This window comes from Tamandua tetradactyla, chromosome 11 (genome assembly GCF_023851605.1).
Source record: "Tamandua tetradactyla isolate mTamTet1 chromosome 11, mTamTet1.pri, whole genome shotgun sequence".
NCBI lineage: Eukaryota > Metazoa > Chordata > Mammalia > Pilosa > Myrmecophagidae > Tamandua > Tamandua tetradactyla.
The window spans coordinates 30099800-30115474 of NC_135337.1; the positions used below are offsets into that span (position 1 = coordinate 30099800).

Below are 15675 nucleotides of genomic sequence, written 5' to 3' on the forward strand. Positions count from 1 at the left end.
ACTGAGTAACGCTAGAAATATGAGTTACTTCTTACAAGAATTACTTCAAAGATAAGAGTCTTTTACAAGGACTGTATAAGTTGAGGGTACAAGGGAAAACCTCTATTGCATACTATGAGCTATGTTCAAAAGGAAACCATCAGATGACCACTGCAACAGGAGAGGTAAATAATGGGGGAAGGGACAAGAGTTAAGAGGAGATTTAGATTTCCTATTTGGCAAGGATGTGTTTATTGGTTTTCTTTCACTTGGGAATAATGAAATTATCTAAAATTGAGAATGTTGAGGGACTGTGGACTTCGGGCCCTCTACATGATGCCTGATGAATGCAGGTGGCTGAAGGATGCACTGACGGAGAAGTAGATTGGTGAATGATGCTGTATACTTATAAACGAAGGTTATGCTGCTACAAAAAAGGATCTATGTCGTTAGACATGCAATGATGTGAATGAACAAAATAAACCAGGAACCAAAAAAACAGCAATGGTATGGTCACCTTTAGAAAATGCTTATAAGGAAACAGGGGCCTAGATTGTAAGCTTTTAGAGCAGACACATTAAGTCCAGAGTGGTGATTATTATTTCTGGATTTTGAGAGACTGTTTTATATATATAACCTGATATTTAGAGATTAGAACAAAGCTGAACAGGTTGGGGTTAAAGTAATTCAGAACATATGGGTAAGGAAGACAGTGTCTATATTTTAGAACCACACATACTTTTTGAGACCAATTGAAGAAAGGTTTATTTGGTCTGGGACTGAAATTTTCTGTAGTGCATAATCTAATTCAACCTATCTGTATAGCTCATTTGAACAATTGAAACACAGGGAGCACAGAATGAGAAAGAGGTCCTTTAATCCTGTATAGATTATTGTAATGCCTGGAAGCATCCTAGAGTATATTAAGCAGATAATCAAAAGTATTGGCAAAGTCCCTTGAGGGATGGGAGAATGAATATGGAACTATTAAACCTTTCCATCAGGGAATTCCCTGATACTGTGTCAAACTTAAGGGACACCCAAATCAATAGGCCATCCTCTCAATCATGAGGCTTACTGTTGTGGAGCTTATGTAGGCAGTGGAGAAGCTTAGACTACCTATAGTCCTGCCTAAGTGTTACTTCTGGAAGACCTCTTTTGTTGCTCAAATGTGGCCTCAGTCTCTCTAAGCCCAACTCTGCAAGTGAAATGCCCTCCCACCTACATGGGACATGACATCCAGGGGTGAAAGTCTCCCTGGTGGCATGGGAGTTGACTCCCAGGAATAAGCCTGGTCCTGACATCATGGGATCAAAATGCCAGCCTGAACAAAAGGGAAAAAAGTACTAAAACAAATAAGGTATCAGTGGCTGAGAGAGTTCAAATAGAGTCGAGAGGCTACTCTGGAGGTCACTCTTATGCAAGCTTCAGTTAGAAATTGCTACCTATCATAGTTTGCCAACCCCCTTCCAAGACCATTCCTGCTAATCCTAAAAAGCACCTAGGGCATTATATAAGATTCTACAAAGTTTCTATGCACTAGGGTAACTTTCCAGAAACCTTCAATCTCTGGATGGGTCCCTGGACCAGATAAGTCCTGAAATGCCAAGGGCCCAGCTTCTCCAGAACATCAATTAGTTCCATCCCCCTACCCCATGTTGTTGATAGCCCCTACCAACATGAAAAATTTAGAATGGGCATAGCCCAAATACCCGTAAAGAATGGAAGAAAGATAAAAAGTGATGGTGGAATTATACAGAGAAAGTCAGGTTCAACAAACATTTATGATTGCTGAGTCATTATATTCAGCATATATATATATATATATATATATATATATATATATGCTGAATCATATTTACTACAAGATATTTCTTGTAGTATCCAGTATCTTAGAGCAGCTAGAAGTAAAAGCCTAAAATGGTGGAATTGTAACCCATACCAAACTCTGAAATCTGTTCTACAACTAATTGTTGCAATGTGCTTTGAAATTTATTGCTTTTTAGTATATATGTTATTTTTCCCCAAAAAAGAAAGAAAAATATTTCTTCTAGCCTCCAGTGTTTTGGAGCGACCAGAAGGAAAAATCTGAAATAATGGAATAGTCACCCATAACCAACTCTGAAATCTGTTCTGTATGTCTTTTGAAAATCAGTGCTTTTTTTTCTCTTCTTTGTAACTATGTTATATTTAACAATAAAAATATGTTTTAGAAAAAGAAGAATTAAGGGAGGAGACGTTTCCCAATAAGAAAATATTTATCAATATACATATCAATCAGAAAGGGTGACTAGGCCTACGCTGAGGACCTATAACATTGCAATCTCTTCATTCTGTTCATCCAAATAATCCACCAAGCCAATTCAGATTCAAGGGTTAGAGAAATTGCTTTCAATTTTTGACAGAAAGAGCTTCAAAGTGCTGTGGGCATTTTGGTAACCTGTCCAAGCCCCAAGCACCTCATCTCCCTGTCTGAGTACATTTCTTGTGAGAGTGTGCTTAGCCCTTGCATGAGGCAGACCAGAGGGCTGAGGAGTCAACGCCGCAGGTATATCCTCAACCAATGAAAAAGGGAATCTGTAGACAAATCCCCCAGCTTCCTTTCCCTAGGAAGAAAAGTTTTGAGGCATGTTCTACACAGTCTTTCTGAAACTGAGCCCAAGATTCCCACACTATTAACCAGCTCATAAGGCACCCTGCTGTACTTTTCCTCCCTTTCCTGTCTCTCATATCCCTACTACCTTACCATCCTCAGGATGGCTTCTCAAATAGGCTAGTTGCACCCAAATCCTTATTTTAGGGGAATCCATATTAAGATAGGTAGGAGTTAGATCATTCATGATCTTATCAGCCAAGTTAAAGAGTTTGAATTCTGTAGGTGATTGGCTTTGGGAGGGCTTTAGGGAGGAAAAACAGAAAATTAGTTTCAGAACTAGAACAAAAACTTAATTCCACCGACTTCCTGCTACTGCTATTGAATGTTCGAATATACAAATCTACCTTTATAAGGATCTGCACCACCAAAGAAGCATTTAAATAAACTTTGTTTCTAGGGTGCTTTAAACCACAGTAGAGCTAACTCTTAACGCCGCTGTGGCTGCTCTGGCCCCTGCTTCTTGCCCTTCTCATTCCTGCATCCTTCCCTGGAGCACTTTCAGCATCCCGCTGCTTTCAGACCTCTCCACTGGCGGTCAACATTTGTTCCCTTAGTCAAGTCTAAGAGAAACTTGGCAGGTGTCAACATCTATGGCGGATTCCATCCTTACCACCACAAATAATTGCTAGCTGGCTGAGCACTACTCAAATGTATTAATGTTTGTGGCTGGCCCTCAACGAAACCTAAAAAGTGCACAATCAAGGCCAAGCCTGCAGCTTTTGTTTCTAATAGCTGGGGAGAGGAAGAGATAATGATTCATGGCACCCCAGGTCTTTACATTTCTCTTGAAAAGCTGCCATCTGTCCATATAGTGAGAGAAGTGCTGTTAGGTTAATTGCCCGGAATCAGCCAAAGGATCTGCATTTATTTAAATCAAGTCAAGTCCATAAATAGTTTTTGAGTGTCTTCTGTGGGCCAGTTCTGAGCTCAGCCCTCTGGGGTATGTAAGTGTGAGCTATCAGCTGGGCACTTAAGGAAGCAGGCTGGTGATGTGGCAAGTCTGGCCACTTTTGAACCAAGGCAAGTCCGTGAAAATCCCATCCTCCCCTGACCAGCTGAGAGATCTTGGTCAATTTGCTTAATCTCTCTGGAACCTCAGTTTCACAATGGCCCTGCCTATGCCAAGGGATAGATGAAAATCCCAGAGGCAATGCTTTGTTTCTCATCTTTCCCTCAGGGAGTTTACAATCTAGGGGGGAGAGAGCACACAAAGTGTAAAAAGTGAAGAAAACAAAAGGACTCTAAGACTTAATCAACAGTGAAAGTTGAATAGAAGAACGGAAGGAAGGAAGCGAGGGAGAAGGGGTGGGGTGGCAGTGAGGAAAGAAGGTATACACAGGGTTAAAGAATTGCCAGACATCGAGATTTACTCTAGAAGTCAAGCAGGGGAGCACGAACAAGAAAGCCTTTCTGGTTTGTAATTTTATTAAGTTTTAACCCAATTCAAAATTTCAGCACCTGGCACATAGTGGACATGCAATAGATATATGTGTAATGAGGGTTCAAATAAAGGAATACATGAATGAATGTTCTGAACAGATTTTGTCACTTGACCTTATGAAAGGCCTAAAAAAGAGTACGTAAAGATGACAAATAGAGGGATAGCAGCTTTCATATTCGAGAAAGACTTTTCTCAAGAATACTTTCTGGTCTGTAAAGGCACAAGTCAAAAATGCACGTGATGACTGTGAAAGTCACGGCTAAGAGTATTATCTTCAAATCTTCTCTAAATATTATTTTGCTAGAACTAGATAGAGGACAACTTTTGAACTTTCAGGACATGTGCAAAAAAGAAAAAGAAAAGAATTCCAATTATTAATTTAGTGCACTTGGGTAATTTCTTATCCCTTAAAATGATGGAGGCTGAACATAATCACTAAGGCATGAAGGGATTCGATGAATTCACGTAAGGCTGCTCTCAGTGCAAGTTGTCTCAGATTCCTTGGGGATTTTGACGTATATGTCTTCCACGCGGAGGACAGGTTTTTGACCTGTGTGGACCATGGATCTAGACAAGAGTCACAATTCTGTGATTTTTTGTGTGTTCAGGAAACATTTAATAAGCACACACTGTGGGCCAGGTAGCGTTTTAGGGACAGGGACATAGCAGTGAATAGGATGGGGTGCTAGTCCTCAAGGACCCTCAATGTAGAGAGATAAAGAAATGTGATGAGCTAAATGACAGTTTATTGATCATTATAAACTGTCCTGTATAACCTGAGAATTTTAATGATAGTAATTAGTCTGTGCATTAAAGGGACTTAATATTTGGTAATTAAGTAAATGATTAAAAGATACCTGGTATGAGGTAAAAGAGCAGGGACTCAGTAGGGTTCCAGCATGAAATCTACCTATTTACTTTCAAAATTAAAAGGAAGAGTTGATAAAAGTAATTCTTTCTTGTTTTTTTTTCATCCCCCCCCCCCCCCCACTTTCCTACCTGCATTTTAGAATTTCGTACATACTCAGAAATTGTTTGTAGGTGAATGCTAGCTGGGTGAATAAATGAGTGAATGAATGATTTTTTTTTGCTTTCAAACCTGGGCAGGTTTTTCCAGTTTGTTAAGCTTTGATGGCTCACTATAATCGAATCCATCAAGTAACTGCTTCTGAGATCTCCTTATGAAAGTCTTTAAGGCTGTCTCCATCCAAAAGATGGCATTTCAGTTTCTAGATCCATTGTTCGCAGATTTCTAAATCTGCATTTCCAGGAAACTTGGAAGTGGGAAGCTCTATAGATTGCAAACTGCAGGCTTCAGGTCATAATGACTAAATATTGATTTCAGCAGCATTCATTGAAGAAAGAAATTTACTTCAGTGATTTCTCACTCTCTCCCTGCAGCCCGAATGTGCACATTTCAATCTGCATATGCTCAGGAAGGCTGTCCCTTGGGAGAACCTCAACATAATCTCTAGGGCCTGATGTTCTTGCTGACCTCACCAGGAATTTGGTGATTGGAAGGCAGAGGTCTAAGAAAGAACCTTGGACCAGGAATCTGGACATTAAGTGATTTTTTCCTTATGAGAAAATAGTTGTTACCCCCTTAAGTTTCCTCTTTCTCCATCTATCTTCTCACACTCCCACTCCCCTACCTTCCCACCCCCTCAAATACCAAATTGCACTGATATTAGACTCTAGAATTGTGTTGTCTGCTATATGGACACTAGCCACATGTGGCTATTAAAATTAAAATTAGAACTGAAATTTTAAATGTAGTTCCTTAATCTTACTAACCACATTTCAAGTGCTTGAAAGCCACGTGTCAACTGGCAACTATATTGGACAGTGCAAAGAACATTTCTATCATTGCAGAAAGTTCAAATGAACTGTACTGTCCTAGAGAAAAAAGAGAATGAAGAGTTGCAGTAGACGGTACTCATTTTGAAGAAAACTCTGATAACTTCTAGACCTACAAAAGGGAAAGGAGCATTCTAGAAGGAAGTTTCCACAGGAAGCAAAATGGAGGCAACAAGGGGAAAGGCTGTTTAAAGTAGGGGAGAGGGTACGAGCTTTGGGACCAGAACCTGGGTTTAATCCTGAGACTACCACCCACCAAGCATGTGACTTCGGGCAAGTTAAGGGCATTCCCTGAGTCTCAATCTTTTCTTCTGTGAGATAGCAGTAATAAGAGTTCTTCTGCCTTAGAACTGATGTGAGGATTAATGAGACAATTAGTGTCAGATGCTTAGCACACTGACCGGCCAATGGAAAAGGGTCAAAAAATAGTAAGAAAGGGAAATGTGTAAAGATGAGAGAACAGAGAGATAAGACAGCAAACCTGGGAAGGAGAAATGTCTAGAGGAATGAAAATGGACCTGAGCTGTGAAGTACTTTTCTCAGGAAAACAGTCAATAGCACAGAGCAACAGAAGGCAGCTGGTCCACCTGAAACCTGAGGATCGCAAGGCAAAGATCCTCTGGCCTCAGGATTAGAGAAGCTGAACCAGGTGGGCAAAATCACACGTGATTGACAGTCTTCCTGCCCCTCTGTGGCAGCTGGAATTGCTCTTGCTAATTGGAGTTTAGATGTACTCATGTTTATGCCAATGATTATATTCAAAAGACTAAGAAGAAGCGTGGAACAGATGTGACTTTTCTGGGACAGGCTGGCTGAACTAGGTCTGGGCTGGAAGGGCCAGGTGTGAAGATGATGAGGACATTAGGGTAAAGGGAAGGGGGTAATTGTTTATTCAATGCCTGCAACTGTGCTTAGAACTTCACGTAAGCGATTGCACTTAAACTTACAACAGTTCTGACGTAGGCACATCCCTTTTGTGGAAGAAGAAACAGGCTCAGCAGGGAGAAAGAACTTGCCCAAGGTCACAGTTGGTAAATGGCAGATTCAGGATCTAAGCCCCAGGTCTGTCAGGTAGCAAAGCCTTTGCAAATCTGCTAGGGAAGTCTTTAAGCTTTGAGGACAGAAAGAAAATAGAGACATGCAGACAGAATTGGGAAAGAATTGGTATTACATTGATTCATCACCTACTAGAGTCTAGTGCCATGTCAATGTTGCAGAATTCTGAAGAAGGCAGAATCCTGGTCCTCAAGGTACTTGCATAGCAGTGAGGGAGACAAGCCAAGAACACAATAAGAACAATTAAAGGTAAAATACTCAAATTCATTCATCCACCTCAATATATTGAGTATCCACTATATGCCAGGGCCTGTGATAGTCTTTGGGGATACTATGGTGAGCTCTGGTAGGTTATTTACAAAAATGGCTGCATTTCCTCCCTCCAATTGTTTCCACATCCCTTTGCCGGGTGACTTTGTAGCTCTTCTCTTTAAAACCTGGGTCTGTTTGTTCTCCTGAATCTGGACTGTACTTGTTTCTTGTTTTGGCCCATAGAATGTACTGGAAGTGACATTGTACCTGTACTAAACTTTGGTTTCAAGAAGCCTTGCACCTCTTCTTTCTCACTTTTAAAACTCTGCAACTGCCACATGAGCATTCCAGGCTGGCCTGCTGGATGTCGGGGGACACGTGGCCCTGTTCACCACCATTGTCCCAGCCAACAGCCACATACCTCCAGGCATAGGTGTGTGGCCAGTTTAGACCTGTCAGCCCCAGCTAACCCAATAGCTGATGCTAGGTGCAGGAGTGAGCCTTTCCAATTCAGCTGAGTCTGGTCTGGGTCAGCAAAATTCCAGCTGACCCATCGACACATGAGAAATGGTAAATGGATGCTACTTTAAGGCACTGAGTTTTTGGTTGGTTTGTTTCACTGCAAAAGCTAATTGATACATGAGCAAAAACAGACACCAGTTCTCAGGAAACTTACAGTATAATGGAGAAGATAAATTTTAATCACTAAATTCTGTGATAATTAAGCTGAGATCTGAAAGATAGGTAGGAATGTGGTAGGCAGCTTTCCAAGATGGCCCCAGTGATCCCTGCCTCTTGTTCACACCCCTGTGTAGTCCCCTCCCACCCTGTACCAGGGTTGCTGGTTTGACCAAGTTATTATGGCAGAAGGGATAAATCTCACTTTTGAGATTAGATTATAAAAGACTGCAATTTCAATTTGGGGCACCCTTTCTTCCCCCTTCTCTTTCTTTCTCTCTCATCATTCGTTCTGGGAGAAGCCAGCTCTCATGTCCTGAGGACACTCAGGCAACCTATGGAGAAGTCATGTGGCAAAGAACCAAGATATCTACCAACAGCTAGAACAGAATGGAGGCCTACTGAAGACTGCCTGAGTGAGTCTAGACAGGGCGCCTCCGGCTCTTGATAGCTGATGCCCTGGCTGACAGCTCCAATGTAACCTCTTGAGAGACCCTGAGCCACAACCATCCCGGCTAAGCTCCTCTCAGGTTTCTGATCCAAAGAAACTGAGAGATAATAAACTCTCGTTGTTTTAAGCTGTTAAATTTTGGAGTAATTTGTTACACAATAGATAACAAAAGGACTTAAGGAGATTAGGTGCGGTGGGGGGAGTGTTCTAGACAAAGGGAAAAGCATGATCAGAGGTCTAGGGTGGGAGGGGACATAGCACATTTGAGAAGCTGAAATTCAGAGCGCAAACCCGGCGCCATGTGACACTGAATGGTAGGTGGAGCCACACCCTTTGGGTGCCGTCTTGTGGGCCTCGCTCTGGAGTTTTCTTTGAGTATACAAGCCAGATTATTAGGAAGATGCCTGAAGTGAAAGAAGTGCAGGGTCAGGGAAGGAAGGGGAGGGCAAGGATTGAAAAGGAAAGAGGGGTGGCCACCAGTATCAGATCTCACAGAGAAGCCTAGGATGACTGAGAATTGGTTCCCTAAGAGAGTTAGACACATAAAGAGAGAGGAGGAGGCTCTTAGAGATGCTGGTTTTCAGGAAGCTTGAGAAACTGTATCATGAAACTGTGTGTGTTGAGAGTTCAAGGACTGGCCGGTTAGAGGGTGTTCCAACCCAGTGCTTGGAAGGCTTGGGTTGGGGCAGCCCGAAGGCAAAGGACACGCCAGTCGCTGAGTTAGACATGAATTTTTTGGGGTTTAAGAACAGGAGAAGATTCTTCCTGATGATGACCAGCCGGAAAATGAAAGTTAATGCTCCATAGAGGGGCGGGGAGTGCAAGGGCTTATAAAGATTTAGGACAAGGGTGTGAGAGAAGCTTTTCAGCAGGGTCTCTTGACACAGGAGTTCGGAGGTTTGTTATCAACAGTGATCAAGGGAGGGGAGTTTTAATACTTTGCTTACAATACCATCTGTACATTCTCCCCTTCTCTGAGGAAATCTGATGACCTTTCACTTCGGTCCCCATCATTATAATCAGCTATGTACAGTAGCTTATTCTCAATATGGAAGGGGTCCCAGGCTCTGGGTCTCCACAAGGGAAAACAAAAAGATTGAGATTAGAAAGAGATAAGTGGGATTGGGGAGCAGCTAGCACAGAGCTGGAAATCAGTCACAGTTTGCAGGATTTGAATCGGCCAGCCGGGTACTGGGACTGTTGTTCTCTGGCCATCCCTCAGAGCTGCAGATTTCTGGGAATTTTTCTTAACCATAACAGCCATCCTTCAGGGAAGAGTGGCAAGATTACTAATTGAATGTGCTTGTTTGGAGGCAGAGTTCAGGGGGCTCATGACCAAGTTCTCTGATTGTCCAGCTGGGACGTTCTCTCCCTGCCAGGGTTCCATAGTGTGACATTTTGGTTTAAGTTCCTCCTACCCTTCAAAGTGTCCAAGGGGAGTGTTGAAAACATGAAGCCCAGCAGGGGTGAGGCATCTCCAGTCACAGTTCTGCCAAGGCAGATGCCTTACACTTGGGCCTGCCAGAACTGTGCAAAGAGAGAGACAAGGAGCAGAGGTACAAGGAAGGAGCCCACCTCCTGGTCAGCCTTTCTTGGTCTCCACTTTCCCACCCTCGTCCCACCGGAGATGTTTTTACAAATAGGGGGCGCCTGACTCTTATTTCATGCTCTTGTTGATTTGATCAAGCTGGCCTAGCCTTTTATCACTAAAATGAAAAATAATCTAAAGATGTTAATATTCCCCAAAACATCTTTGCAGAGGAAAAGCAAATAAAACACAGCATTGAACAGGCCCATTCATTTTGTGAATTGATTATAGAAAGACAGCATATTTTTTCTTTATTTAATATATTGAATACATGACACACACATGTGAAAGAATTACATGATGCTCCATCAAGGGAGCAGATTCCACCATGACAGAAATCCTAGTCCTTACAAAAGAGAGTTGAGTTGATGAGATAAAGAGGTTCTTTTTCCCCAACTTATAACCCATACGTCATAAATAGAATTTTGAAAAACATAACAGCTTTTTCATTGAAACAGGCTTCCTTTTTCTCTTTCCATCTCTTGACCAGGAGGTTCCCCCGCCCTCTTCTTGCTGTTCTCAGGAAGAATTGAGGAGAGGGGTTGTCTGTTGAGTATTCACCACTGTCAAACTTAGTCTAATGCTAATAGCCCAAGACATCTCTATACAGGGTCCCCTATACCGAGAGAGAAGGCTCCATGTTCAGGGAGTCACTGGCAAAGTCCTTTTCAGATCACAGTGCTGTTCCATGGAAGCACACAGGACCAATTTTTAAGGCAAAGTGTGAATTAGAATGTTAGCATTTGGTCAAAACCACTTCCCAGTTGGGCAGATTCATTGGTCTCTCTTTCCCTTTAGTGTGCTTTGAACAGATCACAGACGAGGAAGGGATGGGGAAAAAAAGTAAAGAAATACCCCTGTAAATCAGTATAGCTTGTTGGGGTCAGAAAGCTTGTCCTGCTGATAAAAGGAAACATGCCAATGTCCAGGAAGGCCTGTTGTTATCAAGTGGGCCTGAGTGGTTAGGAGGGCTGTGCTCAGGAAACCGGTGAACTTCCCTTGGTTCCTTTCTTCTTCCATGGTGCTGACCCAGCACCATGAAAGGAAAAAACCCCAACTTCAGCAGGGCCCCCAAGCCCTCGGTTCTCTAAACAGAACAAGGACTTTTCAGATTATTACAGCACCTCTCCTAGTGATTTTTTTAAAAATTTTTATCTTTATGTTGCCTTGTTCAAACGTGCTGTCAATTCTCCTAATACATGATTTGTGACCCCTGTTTTTGCAAGCCTGAAGCTTAGACGCTGATACCTACAAACATTAGCAGAAGCATCTGGATATTCTAAACAGTGAGCTCTTGGTGAAAAATAAGAAAAATGAGCCAGCCTGCCGGCCTCCTACTGCCTGTAACTGGCAGGGGAAGGGCAAAGGCAGCCCCAGGATCCCATTGTTGGTTGGAAAGAAGCATTTCCAGCCAATTCAGGTGTTTGAGGGATTACTGCAGTAGCCGTTCGCCTGTGTATATCTGTGAGGTTTGTGAATGGGGTACGTTATTCGGGGGACCTTATGGTGAAAAGATTGAAGGGGTACTTGAAGTCAGTTTCTGTCAGAAACTTCATGCAGCCAGCACACCTTGTTTTATTATTTTATATTATTTTGTTTTTCTTCCAAAGCACTTCATACCTTCTGAGGGGCAAGGGAATGCTGGGGAGAGAATTTATATACTCAAAATATGGAGATGAAAGGATTCTGACGGTTTTATTTTTAAAAATAAAATTGGTTATTTTTACATAACCAATTCTCCATTATTATACATTTATTTATCAAACACATATATAAGCACTTATGATGTGCCAGGTATCGTTCTAAGCCCCTTCAATCTTTTCACCATAAGGTCCCCCGAATAACGTACCCCATTCACAAACCTCACAGATATACACAGGCGAACGGCTACTGCAGTAATCCCTCAAACACCTGAATTGGCTGGAAATGCTTCTTTCCAACCAACAATGGGATCCTGGGGCTGCCTTTGCCCTTCCCCTGCCAGTTACAGGCAGTAGGAGGCCGGCAGGCTGGCTCATTTTTCTTATTTTTCACCAAGAGCTCACTGTTTAGAATATCCAGTCAGTAGGACTGGGGCAGAGGATTTGTGAAGCTATTAAGAAGGAAAAAAAACAGGCAAAGCCAACCGAGGCACCTTGGAATTGAGGATAAGATTTTGGGGGGGACCCGTCCTCCCACTGCCTTTCCTTGACTGAGGGTTACATTTCACATTGGGCCTCTCAAGTCCAGCTGCACAGCGTTTGGAGTTCCGTTTTGTAAGGGCTGGGAGCAGGGTGAGAAGTGGCTGGATAGTTGACGAGTAGAGAAGTCAGGCCATTCACCCAAGGTCATGGTTCCCAGAGAGGGTTCTTGACTTACTCTTTTCTCTATTCAAGTTCTGCATTAAGTCAGCGTTAAAGGAGATGCTTATCTCCTTCCTTTATTTTAGCGGCCCCTGAAGTTCCATTTCCTTCTTGAAACCTCTGACTCAGTGGCTGGAGATCCCTACGCCCCTCCCCACCGCCTCCACCCCTTCCTGTCTATGCACGCTGCTTGCTACTTTCACGACTCCCCTTCACTCACCGCCTTACCCAGCATGCTTAATTCATTGCTTTTACACAGTTCCATTTGTTTATATATGTGAGTCACCTGTTGTTTAGGTAAGATTTAAGTGTAGTTACACTGATGTGGTTAACTTTTGAATATTCCCAGAAGGGGGATAGTGTGTAATATCCAACTAAGTACTTAATTATTATTATTTTTTTCTTCTTGATGACAATATTTGACTAATCACTGAAGTATGTGGTGCTGGTCACCTCTTGGCCTCAGCCAAGGAGGTGCCCTGAATGAGCAAGGCTTAGAGAATTTCATGGTCTGGGCTCTTCTTATCTTTAAAAATATGATTGTTTATTTGGAATTATGAACATCTATTATACTTGATTCCTTTCAGAATTTTTTCCCCCTAGTACTAAAGTAACATGCCCCTAATACAGAATTTTTGGAAAATAGGAAAACATCTTTTTGGTGTATATGCTTTTAGTATTTTGTCAGAGTATATAGACTTATTCTCTTTTTTTCAACAGGAATGGTATACCATATATATTTGTGAGTTTGTTGTAGTAATATATCATGAACATATTTCCAGGTTACTATATTTCTATAATAGAGATGTAATGCCTGAGCAATACTCTATTATATAGTTTTTACATAACCAATTCTCCATTATTATACATTTATTTATCAAACACATATATAAGCACTTATGATGTGCCAGGTATCGTTCTAAGCCCTGTATAGATATTAACTCATTTAATCCTCATAATAACCCTATGAAGTACTATTATAATCCCCATTTTGCAGATGAGGAAACTGAGGCCCAGAGAGGTTAAATAACTTGTCTAGGGTCACATCATTTTGAAAGTGGTGGCGCCAGATTCAAACCCTGAATTCAAACCTCTCTACCTCTAGAAAAAGTCGACCTTCCTTTACCTGAGAGAATTCTTAATCTACATAAGACTGCCCAGGCAAATAAGGGAACTGCTGTCCTGTGAGTCACTGTTATTTAGAATTAAATCATCAGCTGTTGAGACAACGGGCATTGAAGTCTCTGGGGGTGGGGGGTGGGGAGTGGTAGCTCCATAACCCAGGGGAAGCGATTCCCAGGACCCACAGACCTGGGTCGGAGCAGCCTGAGGTGTGGGTTTCTCTCCCTCACCCATCCCAGCCCACCCCGGCAAAACCTTGGAAAGGCACCCCAGCTTCCCCCGATCTGCAGTGACTCCCTGAACTGAACCTAGACCAAACTGAAAAGGCCTTTGGATTTGCACCAGGAGCTGCGAGAGGTGAGGTAGGCAGTGGCATGTGTGGCCCACAGGGCGTGGGGGCAGCGCTCACCCAACAGAAACTGGCTGTGGGGCAGTGTGGATCCTACCTAACTACCAGCTGACTTGTGGGGCTGGGCCTGCAGGTGTGACAACCCTCTGACCAACCCACGGAGGCTGGAGGGTGATTGCTTTCTAGGTGATTCAAGGATCCCTGATCATCCTTGAGACGGGGCTTTGGGATGGCCACCTCCTTTCCTACTCTCTCCTATCCTATAAGGTAGATGAGATCATAGCTAACTGTGATAACTGTTCCAAAGTGTTTTGCACATATTAACTTACTTAAGTCTCACAACAGCATTGTGAGGTAGAACAATAGCAAACAATAATTATCCTTATTTTAGTGATGAGTAAATGGAGCCACAGAGAGTTTAAATAATCTGACACGAGGGGAAAGGGTGAGCAGGGTGACCTGGCTTAGACCTGTTCCCCCAACAGGCCACTGCATTCTGGGCCTCAGAAGGTAGCCAGGGCTGGAAGGGAGCAATAGTTGGGTGGACTTGTTCCTCTTATCCCATTACTACCAGGAAGAGGAGGGCTGAATACTAATTGGAATTTGATGAGGGAAAGCATGAAGGGCTGGAGGCGGTTAGAAATTGTATTTTATATAAGCCCCTTAGGCAATTGTTTGTAGGTGGTTGGAGTAGATTTATATGCAGTAACATTCCTGCACCTCTCCCTGGGGGGTCTGTCGATTGGCCTGTATTCCTATACCTTCTTTTATAGGGACATCTGGGACCCAGACTTACCACATCCAAAGTCAATGCCACAGGATAAATTGATCTGGGAGCCAGATCAGTACCGTCCTCCTAACTGCCCCACTAAATGCTCAAGGTTGGGATACTCAAATATTATACACTAAATGAAATTCTCGTCCACACTTAAAACCTACACTTTAGGATTCCCCTGGAAAACAAGACTCCGCCCCCTTCCCACAGCTGTGAAACAACCCTGGGCGGAGCCTGAGCCACCTCAAGTCAGACTTCCCACGTTAGGAAGTCTGTTGGCTTAATTTGATAATAATCTAAAGAATATAAAAAAGATGCTATAAGTGGAATTATGTAAGACTTGGTGGAAAACTGGCTTTCCTACAGCTAACTGATTGCAGAGGTGTGCCTATTGACTTTTGGAACAACTGTTTAGGAATGTGTTTGCGTTTGTTTTTAGGAAAGAAAAGATGCATTGTTTTATCTGCCAGAATTTTGGTAAGATAGCTAACCCATGAAAAATAAAGTGCAATATCCAATAAGCTTTAAAAAGTAATAACAAAGAAACTTCTGCTATCCTAATTGTAGCCAAAGTAGTTTTAATGCCCCGATGAAGGAGGTAGCCTCTACTCTCCCCACTGTGAATAGATCAGTCATTTAAGAGTTTAGTAGGTCAGGTAACGTCCTGCTTAAAAACTTGCAGTCACTTCTTACACAAGCCAATAGGGTCAGGGCATTCAGGCCAAGCCTCCGCCCCTTGGGAGGGCCAGTGCAGTACAGTGGTGCAGGGCTTGCACGCTGCCCAGTTGAAATCCTGGTTCTGTCCTCTCACTGGCTTTGTGACTTTGGCCAAGTGTCTTTACTTCTCTGTGTCTTGGCGTTCTCATCTGTAAAATAAGGATAACAGTACTTTGTAGATGCCTGGCACATAGCAAACATTCAGTAGCTGACAGCTGTTTTATTACTTTAAAAAAATTAGAGCAGTTAAAGGTTTACAGAAAATTCATGCAAAAAGTACTGAGTTCCCATATGTGTCCTCTTCATACACAGTTTTCTTATTACTAAAATTTTGCATTAGTGTAACCTTTGTTGAAATAGTATCATTATAATTACACAATTAACTATAGTTCATAGTTTCAATGTTAGGGTT

General features: G+C 42.5%; 1 protein-coding gene across 2 annotated transcripts in view; it reads left to right on the forward strand.

Annotated features, from left to right (window-relative positions):
* The window catches only part of BCAR3 (BCAR3 adaptor protein, NSP family member), a 218767-nt gene that overhangs the window by 33274 nt on the left and 169818 nt on the right, over positions 1 to 15675 (forward strand). Inside the window, exon 1 of one of the 2 annotated variants that reach the window (XM_077120231.1) lies at positions 13694 to 13779. The exons of the other annotated variant lie outside the window; for it this stretch is intronic. The gene's annotated coding sequence lies outside the window, so the exon portion shown is untranslated. Of the gene's footprint in view, positions 1 to 13693; positions 13780 to 15675 lie in introns of those variants that run through there. 2 annotated transcript variants of the gene reach the window in all.